Source organism: Accipiter gentilis, chromosome Z (genome assembly GCF_929443795.1).
Source record: "Accipiter gentilis chromosome Z, bAccGen1.1, whole genome shotgun sequence".
Lineage (NCBI taxonomy): Eukaryota > Metazoa > Chordata > Aves > Accipitriformes > Accipitridae > Astur > Astur gentilis.
The window spans coordinates 39,626,771-39,642,954 of record NC_064919.1 but is presented as its reverse complement, the minus strand read 5'-3'; the positions used below and the strand labels follow the sequence as shown (position 1 = coordinate 39,642,954).

Genomic DNA, 16,184 nt, shown 5'->3' with positions numbered 1-16,184 from the left:
TATTGCACAAGCTTTACAAGAGAGCCCCAGAAAAGACCATCATTACACCACTGGTGCTGTGCTGGATATCGCGTTGCCCTGCCTCTTATTCTACACACTTAACCCTTTGGCACGCGTCCCACTGTTGGTTCAGCATGATGAGTCTGGAAAATCTGTGCCAATGTGGCTATCTGTAGCACATCATTTGCAAAAAGAACAGACGGCTATGTGTACATTTGTTGTACATGACAGCACTGGAAATTTTAGGCAGCCAAAAAGCAAACCTTATGTACAATTCTTCTTTGTCCTAGGTGTTGGAAACACTACATATCTAACCTGATTTACATAACGTACAAATACTAGTCACTAAAAATTAACTAAAATACCAGCTTTGCTCTACCCATGTACATATCTAAGCTGCTTCATATTAAAATGTAGGCTAAAGTGATGTTAATTTTTAATAAAGCCTGAATTCTAAGTCCCATGGAATATACTTGTCTTTAAAAGCAATGTATCAAATATGGTTTTATCAACTGCTTCGAAGTAAAGGAAAGGAAACATCAAGAATTAAAACTACATTTAATTTTAGCTACAGCTTTTCACTTTGAGTGAAAAGAAATAATCATCCAGTTTTATTACAGTTTGGGCCTTCACATTCCTGTACTCAGGGTGGTTCAAGAAACAATAAGGTTGCTTGTTCCAGTACAGGCAGTACCCACCTGACAGTGTTCCTGGTTCACAACAGTACAAATAGTTCCACCAATGCATTTTCAAAAAATGACTTGCTGAAATGAACACAGTGGCTCAAAACTCTGTATTTTTCCTCTTTGCATGCTGCAATCAATAGGCATCATTATTGTCACTACCTCAGCAATAAAACTTTATATTTTCTTGCGTCCCACAAGAATCTTAATGTATGCCATTATTAGATGGCATGGCCTACAAAATGCTTATGGCTTTACTGTCAATATTCGATTAATTTTAACCCTAACCAAAGGTTCCTCTGTCTGTGAAGGGAAGGCACACTCACAGGTGGCAACGTGTAAATTAAAAAAGTTACAGCATATTGCCTGGATAGCTAAATATAGCATCTTGCCTGGATAACTAAATATAGCATCTCAGTATTAATACCATATTCACAATTTTAAAGTGTATGAAGTCTTAAAAGTCAAGGCTTGAACATCTTGAACTCATGTAATCACAAAGGACTTTCAACAGCACAGGAAGGGTCTCAAAAAAGCCTACTAAACTCATGTGAAGAGCTTTTGAAGCCACTGCAGCAATCACAACCCTACATGGCATCTAAACAAACATTTTCACGGTGCTAGTGGCTGTAATGAAAGTACTACATTAAAAATCCACACTGCTCTTTTTACTGAAACCATTAAAGCATTTTTCAGAAGCCAACATAAAAACATGCAAATTCTGACCAAAGGCTACTGTATTATCTCCTACATCCGTACCTATGCCAGCTGAGCTTTATCCAGACAGACACTTCAGGATCTGGGCGAACTGATCACCGTAACTCCCCAGACGGTGCTCAAGTTCAGAGCTGCCGCAGCACCTTTCCAACTGGGGGCACATGCTCAGATCATCAGGGTCCATCCCACTTTTTACATGCCCATATTCCAAATTCAACATGCGCTTTCGAGATCCTTAATTTTTGACAAGTTCCAGTTCAGTTCCACACCTGTACACCTCTCTATCTGCCTTTTAGGAAGTCGCAAATAGTATTATGTTATCTGGAGCTTGCTTCTTGTTATTCCTCAGTGATGAAACAGGACATAAAACCTCACAAAGCTCCTAAACAAGTCTTCAGGACCCTAAAATAGCAGTTAAAATCTTAGTTTTAAATGATACAGAAGCAAACTAACAAATAAGGTTTCCTTCCCTCAAGCACTGACACAATCCACTCTCTGCACCATACAACAGGTATGGGAGTGCTCTCCCACCCCATCGCAGGAGCTGACAAAAACCTCACGGCTTTCATTCTTTGGTGAGTAACCATGAGAACAAAACCACCTTAGAAAGGGTGTTTGTGCCTTTGGCATTTCACTGAGAGCATTGTTCCATCAGAAGACAAATGACCACCCTCTTCATGGGTGTAACTGGATACACTCACATGATGTCCTGTATTCAGGTGGCAAGGCAACTTGATCCAATAGTTGCTTCATCCTTAAAAGGCAGTTGTTCAACTCTGGTTAAAAACAGAAGTTGCCAAACGATGCCTCATCCTCTGACTATTTAAAAAAACAAACAAACAAAAACCCCAAAACAAAAAAAAACCACCAATGACTAATCCCAAACCCACCTTTCTAATTCATGAAAACGGTGGGAAATGTTGTAACTATGCCAAGAAGTCCCTCTGACATACCGTCCTGACATCAGGCTGACCTCCGTATGCTGCTGCTTTTCAAAAGCATATTTAGATCCCAAGCAGGCAGCAGTTACTTCTCTTATTTCACAGGGTAGCCAGAAGTACTTACTCATATCACAACAGCTACTGAAAACCATTCCCAACCCAAAATTGCATGGATTAATAACAGCATCAATAACCATAGTGAGCCTGGATGAAAAAAAAAGTATTTCACAATTCCTTTTAATTTTTCCTCCAAGTTTTCTTCCTTTTTTTCCCCCCCTTCTCCTTTATAATGGAGGACATCCTTATACATATGCCAGTATCATGAACTTTCCAGTCACATTTGCATAGTTGTTATGAACTTTGCACAGTAACCAACCAGGTCTTTCAGTACTAAAAACTTTCTCAAGGAATGTTAAGGGTTTGTACAAGAGCAGCATGAAGGGCCCTTCACAGTCCCAGCAGAAGCAGCACATGAGGCTACTAATAACCATACAGTGTGCTCAGCCTTAGAAATTCAGATGGAACAATACATCTGTAGCAGTAAAACTCCCTGTTTTGGCAACCGTAGCCAGCCCTGTCCATTTAAACTACCAATCACCAGGCATTAGGCTTAGCAGTATGTATACAATTCTTCCTTCTGAAAGAAGAGATGTGATGGTGAAATGCTGGAGAAATTCAGCATACAGTCACTAGCAAAACAGCCCTTTACATTGTCATCTTCTCTCACCGAGAGAGTCACGGCCGGCCACTTCTGCCCTCACCTACAGTCAGCACTGATTAGTCCAATCCAAAACCAGATTTCAGCTGCCCAAAGTAAAGGCAAAGAAGAAATACAGCTTTATTTCATCCCTCTTCAGAGCTCCCACTGTGCTAGTCCTGACATTACAGCTCAACTTTTGGTAGCATAACCATGAAATCCACTAGCAAATTCATTATTTCCTCCATCTCCCCAATGATGATTCAAAAATAGTGGCAGGTGGCAAAAAAAAAAAACAAACCACCAAAAACCAAACAAACAGAAAAATATAATGAAATATTAGTCAATTTGCTTCCAAAATACCATTGCTTTCCAGCAGTGAGAAATTCCCAGAAAGTACAACACACTGCACGTGAGCATTAGACACAAAAATACCTGACCTGAACAGAGAGCATTCCTTTCACAGCACTGCTACCTGGCCACCACAGCATGAAGTAAAATACTTTCAAGAACACGCAGGTGGGGTAGAGGAGGGAGAGATGGGAAGATGCACCAAGGATAAACATGCCCTTCCACACAGTTTGCAAGCCAAAAGCAAGCCTCGGTTTCTGCAGGAACAGTTTGTTCTCCCCACGAGCATAAGGCTTTGCCATTGTACTGCTTAAGAGACTATAATTTAGGGTATATCTCATGTTCCTCCTCTTTAAAAATAAGTTTTATACAACAGAGAATTAGGTTTTTTCCACAAACTCTTTTATCAGAGACACAAATCTCCCTGCGTAATAGACTTCAAATATGATTTTGGTACAAAATACACTAACGTAAATAAACAGAAAGTGAATTGGTAGAGTGATGTCAGCACAGCTATGATCAAAGTCAGATAGCTATCTCCATAACATCACATTTGCCCCGAAATGTCATCTCAAAGTCTACCAAACGGGGAAAGGACAGCTGCGTTCCTTATAAAACCTCCACACTCCAAGGAATGTAAATAAGGGATATTGTTAAAATGAAAGATCTACTTAAAGCTTTACATTTGTAATGTTTAAAAGGTTTTCCCCTCCTTTTTGTACCTTTAATCAAAGGTTGTAAATGTGTAAGTGATGGCGGTTGCCATGGAAATATGCAGCCCAAGATCTCTCTGTGGGAACCTCAAAGCTCCCTTCACTACTGAGCGCCATGTAATGACAGGGTCACGTTAACACCTTTGGCTCCCAAAGCCCATTTATTGCATAGAAATTAGCACAGCTGTCTCAATTTGCCTTCCACAGACAAACATTAACCACTCCTGCTCAACGTATTTTCTGCTGCACTCGTCCCTTCTCCCAGACACGCTCCCAGCCCTATTTCGGCACCATCCTTCATACAGCAGCAAATCGATCTTCAATGTGTACAGTCTTCTCAGCAAACATGAAGCAGAAACCAGAGGGTGCAAAGGCCATCAGATGCTTCACCTGATCAAAAGCATCATTTCATAATCTGTTGAGAAATTTATTTTTCCAAAGCAATTGACATATAATAAATCTGCATCCTATTCCAGAAGATGAAGCTACAAAGAAAAACAGAGGCAGACATGCAGCAACAGGAACTGAACTCTCATAAAAGCCAACAATTAAATTAGAGAACAGAAGACAGGCTCTGAATAATGGTTACTTTTTCCCCTGGTGGCTGTCAGTACTAAAGCAAGAAAAAGAAGTTCTTAAAAACCTCAGTGGAATTCCTGAATATCAGCATGTACCATTTGATGCATAATCAATCTATGCACATAGGAGCAGATGCAAGCAGATCCTTTTTTTTTTTTTAAAAAAAAACAAACAAACAAAAAAAAAAAACCCCAAACAATTCCAAACAGGGAAATTCAACCATTTCAGAATGTCTTATCAGCATCTTAATTCTGTAAGCAAATACAAATACACACATTTAATTCATGCAGCCGTATGAGTTTGTATGAAAGAGATATGTCACACTCCCTCTGCCATTGTAATAATAAATCCCTTAGACACATAAAATAGGAGATTCAAGATACACTTAGAATTACTTTACTTATTTGCATATTTTAAGACAAAACTATTTCAGTAGTATCCACCCTCACTGAAAATAGCTAGTCAAATATTTTAAACAATTAATATGCTGTGAATGTATACGTATCAGTTGGTTTGTGGTTTTTTTTAGATTCTTTGGGGAGATAGAATTGCACAGAGAGGAAAGCTCTTAAGCCTATGAAAAGGTCCGTCTTACATATTTATCATATAATCCCTCACAACTAATTCCAGTGCAAAAGTGAAACGAAAAGGCCATTCTATGTCTCACTTACCTAGCAGATAATCAGGATGACCTTTCAAGGCAGTTTATCAATTTCACTGGCACTGAGTAAAAACCTAGTCAGATTCAATTGAATAGTAAGCTTACTTCAATAAGGCCAAGCATCTGAACATGTAACTGCAGATTTTTAACAATCCCAATAATTTCAAGAAGAGGCAGCCATTCTCTCATCTAAGTAACACTAGATTTTAACGGGGGGGGGGAGGTGGTGTTAACTCTTACTTCTTAGCAAAAGACAGATACTTTTTTTAGTGGCTTTCCAGGGTTGGGGTTTTTTTTGTTTTCTTTTGGGTTCTTGGTGGGGTCGGGGGGGAGGATATTAGTTCTATCAAAGTTATTTTCTTTACAACTACAGTTGTGATGGATGACTTATTTTCTGACAAATGGACCCTTCAGGTATGGTACATCTACAGCCAAACACAGAAGGGGACCTGTGTGCACATACATATGCATCTCTAGCAAATCCTTAGTAATTATGCAATTGCTGAGTGGAAACAGGAATGCATAATTTCTTGCCTCTGGCCGTTTTACACGCTTTTTGTTAAAAGAAACAACAGATGTGGAAGAGGGGGGGGGGGGGGGGGGGAAGCTTTGAGCACAGCATTGCTCCAGCAGACTTCTATATGCAAAATGACCAACTAAAGTATTACTGCCCTGTTACTACTACAATTTGTTTGAGGGTTTTTTGAGAGGTCAGGACACTATGTTTGCGCAGGGCCCCTGTCCTACTAGTAAAACTCTGCATGCATACCCCCAACCTCAGCTACGTTTCCCCCAGACAAACCTGCTAGAAAGGTCAGGGCCCTGACTATTTTAACTACTGTGTGCAGAACGCTCCTCTGTTTTCAAATGCTTTGCAGACAAATCTTATCATACTCAAATTACGTACAAATTTACACAAAGAAATATCTCATGGCCCACACCACAATGTCTGGCAAGAATTACAGAGCCTAGCAAGAACATCCAAGATAGGGCTTACAGAGAAGGATGATAAATATTTTATTAGATTGGGAAAAGACTGTTTGTCCAAAAGCCTGTCTATATTCCCATTGCTTTCCCAATTATATCAGTTAGTCCAATGAACAGTATAGCCTCTTCCCACAAACTCTGTCTTCCTTATATCCTTGAGTGAGCAAGAGGAATCTCACCTGGTTTCACTGAACAGGCAAGTGTTCTGCTTGCATTAACAAATGGGATTTTATTTCTTAAATGTGATTTAATAAATGTCTTCTGAATAAATTCAAGCATTACTGGATGAGGTAAAAGCACAGAGAAGGGTATCTGTAAAATATATCAATATACATTCTTACAAGTTACTACAACTCTGGCAAACAAACCAGTGCTACCCACGCACATATGATAGTCCCAAACACCACAAGGCATAGCCTGTTTATTCTTTCCTACTGTCACAAGATGTGACTTGCAAACCAGGAAGGTACAATAATGCATTTTACAATTCAAAAATTACCAAATTTAGTGTGTCCTCACACAAACTCTGACCAGCCTATTTTATGCTAAACAATGCAAAAGACAGCTAGCTCCTTCTGAAGCATTTAAAACTTGGGAGTTTAACTACAACAAACCTAAGCAAAGCCAAGCACAACCTCAGTGACCTGATTTAAGACACAAATTCATAGCACACCTTGTTTTTTTAAAAAAAAGTCTATATTGTTCCATTCTCCCCAGAATGCATCAAATTTACAGTGAGAGAGAATTCAAATACAAATCCAAGAACTTTCACATTTCTAGGTCTCTTCCCTACATGCTGCATTGTTTTTCTAGTAACAACCAACCATAACAGATTATCTGTTTCAGTGGAAATGAGAACAAAAACATTCTTTAAAAAGAAAAAAAAATGTAGCCTCCACTTTTCTATGCATCTCTTTGTATATACAATGACAAAGTTCATAGAGCATCGTTTATTAAAAAAAACAAACAAGCACAACTGAGCATATACATATAAAACCCAATCATCTGGGGAAGAAGAATGCCTGCTTTATATTGGGGGAAGGAGGAAAAACTCAGCAGAAACACGGTTAAAGCCTGCCCTTGAAAACTACTCTTGAACAAAGCAAGAACTATAATCACATTTCATGCATTTTTCTCTCTTTTCCTCCAGCTCTCCCATTTGCAGCACATGCAAATCTGTCTGGACCTGGCAGGCCATATTCAAGCACAGGGGAACAGCAGCCTCCCCACTCTCTCTCACCTCACTGCAGTCATGTCAGACCCGCTTTAGCTTCCAGACACCAGTTGGTCTCTCCGTTGCACACCAGCAAAGAACTAACAAGGTCTGCAGAAGTTTCTACTCCCCTGCCTGCTTTCCCTGCAGAAATGCCCGTCTCCATAAACTTTCCCCTGCTTTGCATATCCTCTTCCGTCTCCCAGCTCCACTGAGTAATCAGATGCACTAAGGACATCACAATTTCCCAGTCTGCTAATGCCATACGTTCCCTACTCACTTTTGTATCAGTGCTCCATCACCTGGATGCCTGCTCGGCACGCACAACCCTGCGCAGGAACACGCAAATCAAGCTCCTCGCAATGCACCATCACCTGCCCTCCTCTCAAGCCCATGCTGTACCACAGCACCAAAAGCACTCTTTGGAGAGAGGGAACCCGCCTGTCCTTGCAATGAGGCCAACAGGTACTAATTTTGCGGCACAGTGTTCAATCCTCTTTGGCCTGCCTCATATATAGGCTAATACTAGTTTTTTAAGAGGATCAATGCAGAAAATGCTTGGTGGATTATGAGTTCACTGCTGTACATGAACAGAGAGAAAAAGAAATATGTGGAAGAGGAGGGAAAGACCGTAAAATGGGTATTATTTCTATATTACCAACAAATTTGTTCTAAACTTGATACATGGGCTTCAGTTAACTTTATTTGTAGTCCTTAGAAAAGTTCCTTATCTGCTCACATCGATAGCCCAAGTTTTTATTAATTTGCCATCTGTTTTGTCTTCCCCTCAGGCATTGTAAGAACTGTTTGGTGCTTTAAAAACGCTCGTCAAAAATCTCAGAGTCACAGTACTACAAACAACATGCATGCCTCCTCACTGAAAAAAGCCTTTTTTTTTTTCTCCCCCGTCCCATCATAAAAAAAACAAACACTAACGGTACCAAAAAAAAGTTTTTCCTTATTTACTCATGCCATTTTCAGAAACATGTCCACACACCCAGAAGCTTGTTGCAGCACAGCTTGGTGTGGGAGGGAGCAGGAGGGGACCGAGCAGCAGCTCCCCTGGACACCCTAGGTTAGCAGAAGTGGAGCACAACACCCTTCTTACTACAGGCACTAACCTTCCTCACAGCAAAGGCTGGCTGCAGCAGTACCTCCAGAAAGCTGAGCAGCGCTTTGCATTCCTGGAACTTTAGAGGTAGATAAAAGACAGATTACAAAAGCTTCTTGGCCAGAACACAATTAAATGCAAGACTTCATTAATCCAGTTCTGGACAGCAAGACCCGTAACTTCCCCATCCAAGATGATGGCACACGTTACCCTGAAATATGAGGTGCTACTTCTTGCCTTGTAACTGAACAGTTGTGGGAACAGAAAAAGTCATTTTCTTTCCTTTCATTACCTGATCCAAGAAACAAAGACAAAACTCTCGTATCAGAAGGAAACCAATTAAAACAGCTTCCACCTCACCTGTACAGCTGCATCAATGCACAGGTGACTTAACTCTCCAAATGGCAGCTGCAGCAGCATTGTTTTGGCATTCACAGGCTCCTCTTGTATGCTCCAGTTGTAATGCTACACTGCAGCCACTTCACCTTCCCAAAACTCAAAACCGCAGTAAAATAAGTGGGACCTTCCTCATTCTTTTTGATAAACTTCCACCTATGTACTTAGACACTCAAGCACAGGACTATGCAAAGCCAGATGAAGACGACCTTATGAAATGCTACTTTATCATCAGAGAAATGACCAGTTAGACAGGAAAAGGGGGAAAGCTTCAGGGAAAGAAAAATCCAAGTAAACCAGCCAAAAGTGCTTCCCAGCTCCTTGTTTATTACACAACCTCCCAACTGAGCACACCTTTCTTCAGCTAACTAAACATGGCATACACCAGCTGAGTATTAGGCACAACAAAGAACAACCCAAAACTGTTTAATATTACCACAATAATGAAAATCTGAATTCTCATTTTAGACTTCCAACACAGTAATTTATATACGGGTGTGAAAAAAGGAACCTTTAAAGGGTAACTCAGGGAAGTTATGACCTGCTTTGCTTCTTTTTGTTGTCACCTTTAAGTCTCCATCCTTACTGTCACATGCTACCTGGAATACATGACTGTTTCATGCATTTTTCTAAAAGTAAAACATTGTGAAAAATTCTCTCAATCATGTCTAGAAGTAATTAAACCTCGGTTTAGTGGGAAGCACAGTAGATCAGTGTCTATTCATGAATAACACTTTCATGGTCATGCACCTTCAGAAACTACTTTTCAACTCATTTAAATCACAGAATAACATGAATATTTACAAGATCCAACACTTGGAAACACTGAAGGCTTACAGGAAATGTTAGTCAACCTTGGCAATTACATCTTTCCTCCCCTGTCACTACTCATTTCAAGTTACCTTTGCAGAGCAAAAACTGAGATATATAACCTCATCCCTGAGCATTCGGGGGAAATATTTTATTTTCTTCTGATCTACAAAATCCCTATTGCAAGAACTGTGGCTTGAGATTCCATTTTTCCTGGAGAAAACAAAAACTAAAACAAAACACGTGAGGAGTTCAGAGATAACATAAAATCTTGGAGTGTTTCTGTCATCGTTATTTCCACTGATTTAAGTAAGAGGTCCACTTCGGAAAGTCATCCTTAGAATCAGAGCCAGGCACAACCATCTACCAATTTATCGAACACCTTTTGCTAACTAGGTGGGCACATGCAAGTATTAGAGCTAATGCTAGTAGCCCAGATCAAGAATTAATTTTGGCATGACTGAAAGAGACCTCCACTTACTTCACTGCAAGAAAACATCCAAGACAACATATTTTAACATCAAAATGTTTACTCAACACGCACATCCCAAGATGTCTGGGAGAGACCGTGTGAGCTTGCAGCAGAGTGAGAACAGTGCCATCTCCAACCACAGCCAAGGGGCCCTGGGCAGATTACAGATCCTCTCGAGAGGTCTCCAGCTCCTCCCCAGTAAGAGGCTGGGTGACACGGGTAATATTGAAGCTCAGCTGCCTCAGGAGGCAGGCCAGCAAGGGAAGCACCAGAGCATCCAGACCACCGCTCCTCCTTGCAGGACCTCTAAGTGGTATAAAGCCACACACTTCTGGCGGGCACAGCTGTATCCACGTGAGCAAGTTAACAAAAGATTATCAAATGTTTAATGTAGTAGCTGTTTATATTGGGGGGAGGAGAGAGGACTGAATCATAACAACAGCAAAGAGAAGGCAATACAGCACATTAAACTAAATCTCCAGGCTCACCTGTACTTAGTCTCCAGGAAAGTCTAGAAATCAGTCTTAGAGTTTTCAAAGAAATCCACTTACAACAAACACTTCATTCACTGTGGAAGGAGCTACCACCCCCCCCACCAGCTACAACAGCTTTTGTTTCTGAAAACAAACGAACAAACAAAAACAAAAAAAACCACCCCCCAAAAAACAGATATAGACCTATTTTGGTAGGTATGAATGCAAGCAGCTTTTGTCAGCAGACTCTGCAGCAATCCCTGACCATCACAAAGGGTACACAGAGTAACTGCGGGGGCGGGGGGAGGAAGCCTGAATTACCTCCTTTTAGGCCAAGAAATCTCAGACTTCATCTGTCAACCCGGCTCCACATTTACAAAGCTTTTTTTTTTTCCTCGTTGAACATACCTGCAGAAACCCATTCCCTTGCCACTCACTTGCTTTCAGTGGAAAAGAGTGGCCTGCACCTCACCTCAGCTACCTGAAAGAATTAGGAGTGCCCATCCACAGCCTGCTCATCCCAGACAGCACCCTGTACTTGCACATGTCCCTGCACAGCAGGGAACATGGTACGTGCAGCGTTTCACCCCACTACGCGAGCTACTGGTTCTCTCTCTTACAATGCCCCTTTCTAACCCAGTTTGTAAATGATACTCCCACTCCGGCATGGCCTCCACATACGCCATCCGCATAGGCAGCACAGCTTCCTTTAGATGCACTTGCATAACTGCCTAAGCTCGCACTCCTTCTAATAAAAGAAGTCATTAAACAGTTCTCTAACAAAACCTCCGTATAGGTATCCAAAAAAGGGTATGAGATCAGTAGCTATTTCTGAGCGTGATGGTCATAAAGAAATCAAAAGCCTACCACTAATTACTGTAGGAATTTTAATTAAAAAAAAAACAACCAAGCTTTACTACTGCATTGATTTCCCAAGCCTACTGAAAATATTTGGGCATCATAGACTTAAAGTTGATGTTTCACATTTTTCCGCTGAAGCATCTCCTTGCAGGAGGTACGTGGTAATAAAGACAGCAGGTTAAGAGGAAGGCAGGAAAATGTTTCAGCGTGAAACCAGAGAGCAGACGTGAAAAGGCTCTTCAACCTGCGGATCCATCAGGTTCCCTCCCACACCAGGGCAGGAACCAGCTCCTGTTCCCCTCCCTGCTAATGGCAGTCACATAATAGAAGCGAGCCGCAACACTGAAGTTACAAACACCGCGTTCATCCACTCACTCCTTCTCCCTCGAACAGCGATGCTGCGTGGCTTTGCAGACGGAGAGAACACCGCCAACAGCCCACACCTCCACGAAGCAGTGAAGACACCCCCTTATAATTAGCGGGAGGACAAATACGAGCAGGCAGGAAACTCCCGTGTCACTTCACCCACCCCCTGCAAACTCTGCATCTCTGTGCAGGCCTGATGTAAACTCTCCCGACGGCTGAAAAACAGAACAGCCGATAACAGCTCTTCAGCACATACATACGCAGCCGGCTTCCCAACAGCAAGCGCCCAGACAGCGCCCGGCCACCCGCCCAGCAAGGGAGGGCGGTTCGCGGCGGACAGCAGCCTCCCCTCAAGTGCCCGGGCACATCAATGGCAGCCTGCGCTGGCTACTCGGAGACGACCGGGCCGCTTCCCGGCCGGGAGAAAACGCCTGGCATCCGTATTCACACACACACACACACACACCCCCAGGAGGAGGCCCCTGGCCCCGCCGCCGCGGCAGGTGCAGCCCGGACCGGCAGCGGGGGCCCGGGCGCTGGCCCGCCGCCCCGGGACGCACCTGGGGGAGCCGCCGCCGGCTAGGGGGCGGGCAGGGAGGGAGCTGCCGCCGGAGTTAGCGGGGCTTGCTGGTGGTGGGAGAAAAAGCACATTTATAAACCTGCCAGCCCTCGCTCATTTGCTGCGGGAGGCTCCTCCTCTCCGCCCCGCTCCGGCCGCGCCGCCGGCGGGGGCTTGCCAGCGCCCGCGCCGGCTCCCACCTCGCCGCCGCCCGCGCCCCCTCCCGAAGCCGGCGGCGGGCTCGGCCCCGCCGGCGGGAGGCCCCGCTCCGCAGGTGTGACGGCACCGCCCGCCCGGCCCTCGCCGCCGTGCAGACCCGAGCCCCGCTGCTGTCCCCCACACCCCCCCGCCGCCCCCTGCCAGGAGAGCCCGCCCGCCACCCCGGCAGCCCCCGCACCCACCTCGGCGGGAGGAGGCGCGGCGGGCACGGCCAGACGCTCGCCCCAGCGCCGACCGCCCCGCTTCTGCCTCTGCCTCTGCCTTTGCCGCCGCCGCCGCCTCCTCCTCCTCCTCCGCCGCCCCCCTCCCTGCCCCGGCCCTGGGCGGCGCGCAGCCCGCCCCGGCGGGCGCTCCTACCTGCGGGGGGTCTGCCGGCGCTGCCCTCGGCCCGGCCCCCGCCCGCCTCGGCGCCTTCCCCGCGGTAGGCTGGGCCGGCGCAGCCCCCTCCTCCCCGCGCCGGCGGGGGCAGGGCGGCGGCGGGAGGAGGGGGAGGGGGAGGAGGAGGAGGAGGAGGAGTTGGTGCCCGTGTGTAACAAGTTTGGGTTGCCCCGCAGTATGGCGGCAAGGGGCGGGCGTCCAGGGCCGCGGTGCCTGCCCGGAGCGGGGCCGCAGCCGCGCGGCGACCGGGGGGCGGACCCGGCCCTCGTTCTCCTGGGGGGGGGCTGACCCCGCACCGCCGGGGCTCGGCCGGGGTCGGTGGGGGCTGCGCTGCCCTCTTTCCAATAAACTCTGTTATTTCTCCCCCCCCCCCCCCCCCCGCCCCCCCAGCCCAGCGCATCCCCCCTGGAGGGCAGCGTGCCAGCAGGCGCCGGCCGGAGAGGGCAAGAGTTTGATGATGCCCACTCGAGGACGCCCCTGGTGAAAAGGTGCCAGCAATCCTCCCTCGTGATTTAGGGCTGCGTGGCTTGAAAAGGTTTTGAGGCATCTCTGCCGAAAGCAGATGCGATGCCCCCGCAATTTAATCGGGCCGTGCAAGAGCCGCCTTGCCTCCTCGCACCTAGTGCTGCTCGTCACGTTCCCATTCCCATTCCCATTCCCATTCCCCTGCTCCTGCTCCTGCTCCTGCCCCGTCTCGTCTCGGGCAGGATGGATCCACTCGCTGCACGCCGCAGCGCACATCGCATCCAGGATGCAGCCTCTTGGCACCGCAGAAATACAAATGATTTATACTGAAAGCAAACGTTACTGGAATTACTGTACCTTGAAGCATAGGCCCGCGTAGGTGACTGCTTAGTAATACTAAAGGAGGAGCAGCTTGGCACAAAAAAGGAAATAGGTCAGTGACGGCGCAGATCTCAGCCAGGATGCTTCTGCTGAGTCACTGATGAGTTATTGATTACCGTCATGTCCGTGCACGCCTGTGGTGACTCTTCTGATGAATGACATGAACCAACACATGGATGACGGGGGCTTTTTTATTGCTGTGGAACAGGTGATATTCAATGTCATTTGATTGCGACAGGTCGGTTAACAGACATCGTTTAAGCAAGGCTGAACAAAATATTATCAGATGTTGGCGTTTGCTTTACTGGCTGACCTAATTCCAGCACTACGCAATATGTCTGTATTGTTACAATAACACGACAGTCAGTTTCTAGTCTCTATAATTCCCATTAGCTATAGCTGAGAAATACTGTCAAGATGAAATTACTGAGGAGATAGAGCCTCTTAAAGACACAGAGTCACGATGATAACCTCCGAAGAAGAAAGCTTACATGAAAGGCAAGACCTGGCCACCTTGATATTTCAGGGTGTTTGAAACCCTAGGGTTTGAAGGAGGATATTAGCGCACAGCCAGTGAACAGTTTGTTGTTGTGTGGAAAACACTGGGGAATCCACTTCCCCTCATTACATTTTCACGGTGGTGATTTAACTTAGGCCGGCTTAACGTTGGGCCACCAGCATCCATCACACCATTAACATCCAACAGGGTCACACACCACCAAAACATTAGATCCGAGGCAGGGCAAAGCAAGTAGTCACACCCAGCTCTGGGAGGCAACAGCAACGGGGAGCAGGAGGAGCCCAGGACTCCAGGGAAGGGGGAGAATCGCTGCCAACAATTTACCCACGTCTGCCAGGAGCGTGAAAAAGGATCAAATGCTGAAGCCATGCCGGCAAATCCCTAGTGCAAATACAGTAGCAGGATAAAAAAAATCCTTATCATATTTTATTTGGAGAATTGCTGTAGTTTATACCAGCAGAAGAATAAGCTGCAACTCCTCTGGGACTGGCTGCTGGTATTAATGTACCAGCAAAACCTTCCTAGCATAGAAAAGACTTTAAGCATCTCCTGAGGGATACAGCTGTGAAATGATATTCCAAGGGAAGAAACAAAGGTGCTTTTTCAATCTATTTTGCATTGCACAAATTCTCGGCTAGGGCAGTTCTTAGCATACAGTTAGAAAATCACCGGGGTTTTGTCAGGTTTCCCCAGGGACCTTACGGTCTGCACCAGCTTTCAAAACCCCCAAGTGGCAGAAAGGAACTGGAACAAAGGCTAACACCAAGACAAAGTTCCATTACTTCTGCTGTCTATTCCCAGGGTAGATTTTGCAACCTTTAAGAATTTTATTGTTCATTTGTACAGCATAGTTTTCAATCTCTATTCCCAGTACAACCTGTAGAGTATCACACACTGAAAGGTCAGAGGTAAAACAAGGAATTGATATTTGGACCTTGTCAAATACCAGATTCTCAGTCACATTCAGGATCTTCTTTCAAGTAAAATGCGTCATCACCAACAGATTCTTGTTGAGAAAAAGGAAATGACCTAACAATAAGTGTTGGGAACATGTAGCAGGTAGCATAAATTGCACCACTGAAAATTCCTATCAGTTCCCATTATAAGTAAGATCTTTGACAGGATTTAAAAACAAATGGCCTCCGAGACATGATGGACACAAGTTTGGGAGGTTTTCCAAAGGTCTGTAACATTAGCGTGGATTGTATGTGAACTAGTGGTGTAGGGCTAAAAACACTGGCCCTCACAGTAATTATAACTGAATTTGTTTTGCTAAAAAAGATTGTCATCTTTCAGATACTACATGCTGCAGCATGAGAACATACAATGAACAGCTATTAATATATGTCCACAGCAACTCCATTATGGGTATTCCAAAGATAAGCATGAAACATACTTTTAAAAACCTCCATTATAAGCATAATAAAGTATAATCTTTGAAAGTACACATAATGCATGCTGTGAAGTAATAATATGTAAAGACTGCTTCAGTCATAATATACCTAGTTCAGAAATCATGTTGAGGGATGAATATACACATGGGTATTTAAAGCCTAGGCAAGCTGTATCAAATCTGTGCCAGGAAAAAAAAAAAAAAAAAAAAAGGCAGCAATTAAGCAAGAAAAAGTTAA

The 16,184-nt window shown here is 44.7% G+C and overlaps 1 protein-coding gene across 7 annotated transcripts in view; it reads right to left on the bottom strand.

The window, feature by feature from the left end:
* SEMA4D (semaphorin 4D) overlaps positions 1-14,064 on the bottom strand; it is a 100,697-nt gene extending 86,633 nt beyond the window's left edge. For 2 of the 7 annotated variants that reach the window (XM_049796652.1, XM_049796653.1), the window contains exon 1: positions 12,992-13,042. The gene's annotated coding sequence lies outside the window, so the exon portion shown is untranslated. Of the gene's footprint in view, positions 1-7,569; positions 7,674-7,822; positions 7,937-12,991; positions 13,099-13,166; positions 13,271-14,009 lie in introns of those variants that run through there. The other 5 variants (XM_049796650.1, XM_049796646.1, XM_049796645.1 and 2 more) reach the window with 5 other exon arrangements.
* Between the last annotated feature and the right edge of the window lie 2,120 nt (positions 14,065-16,184).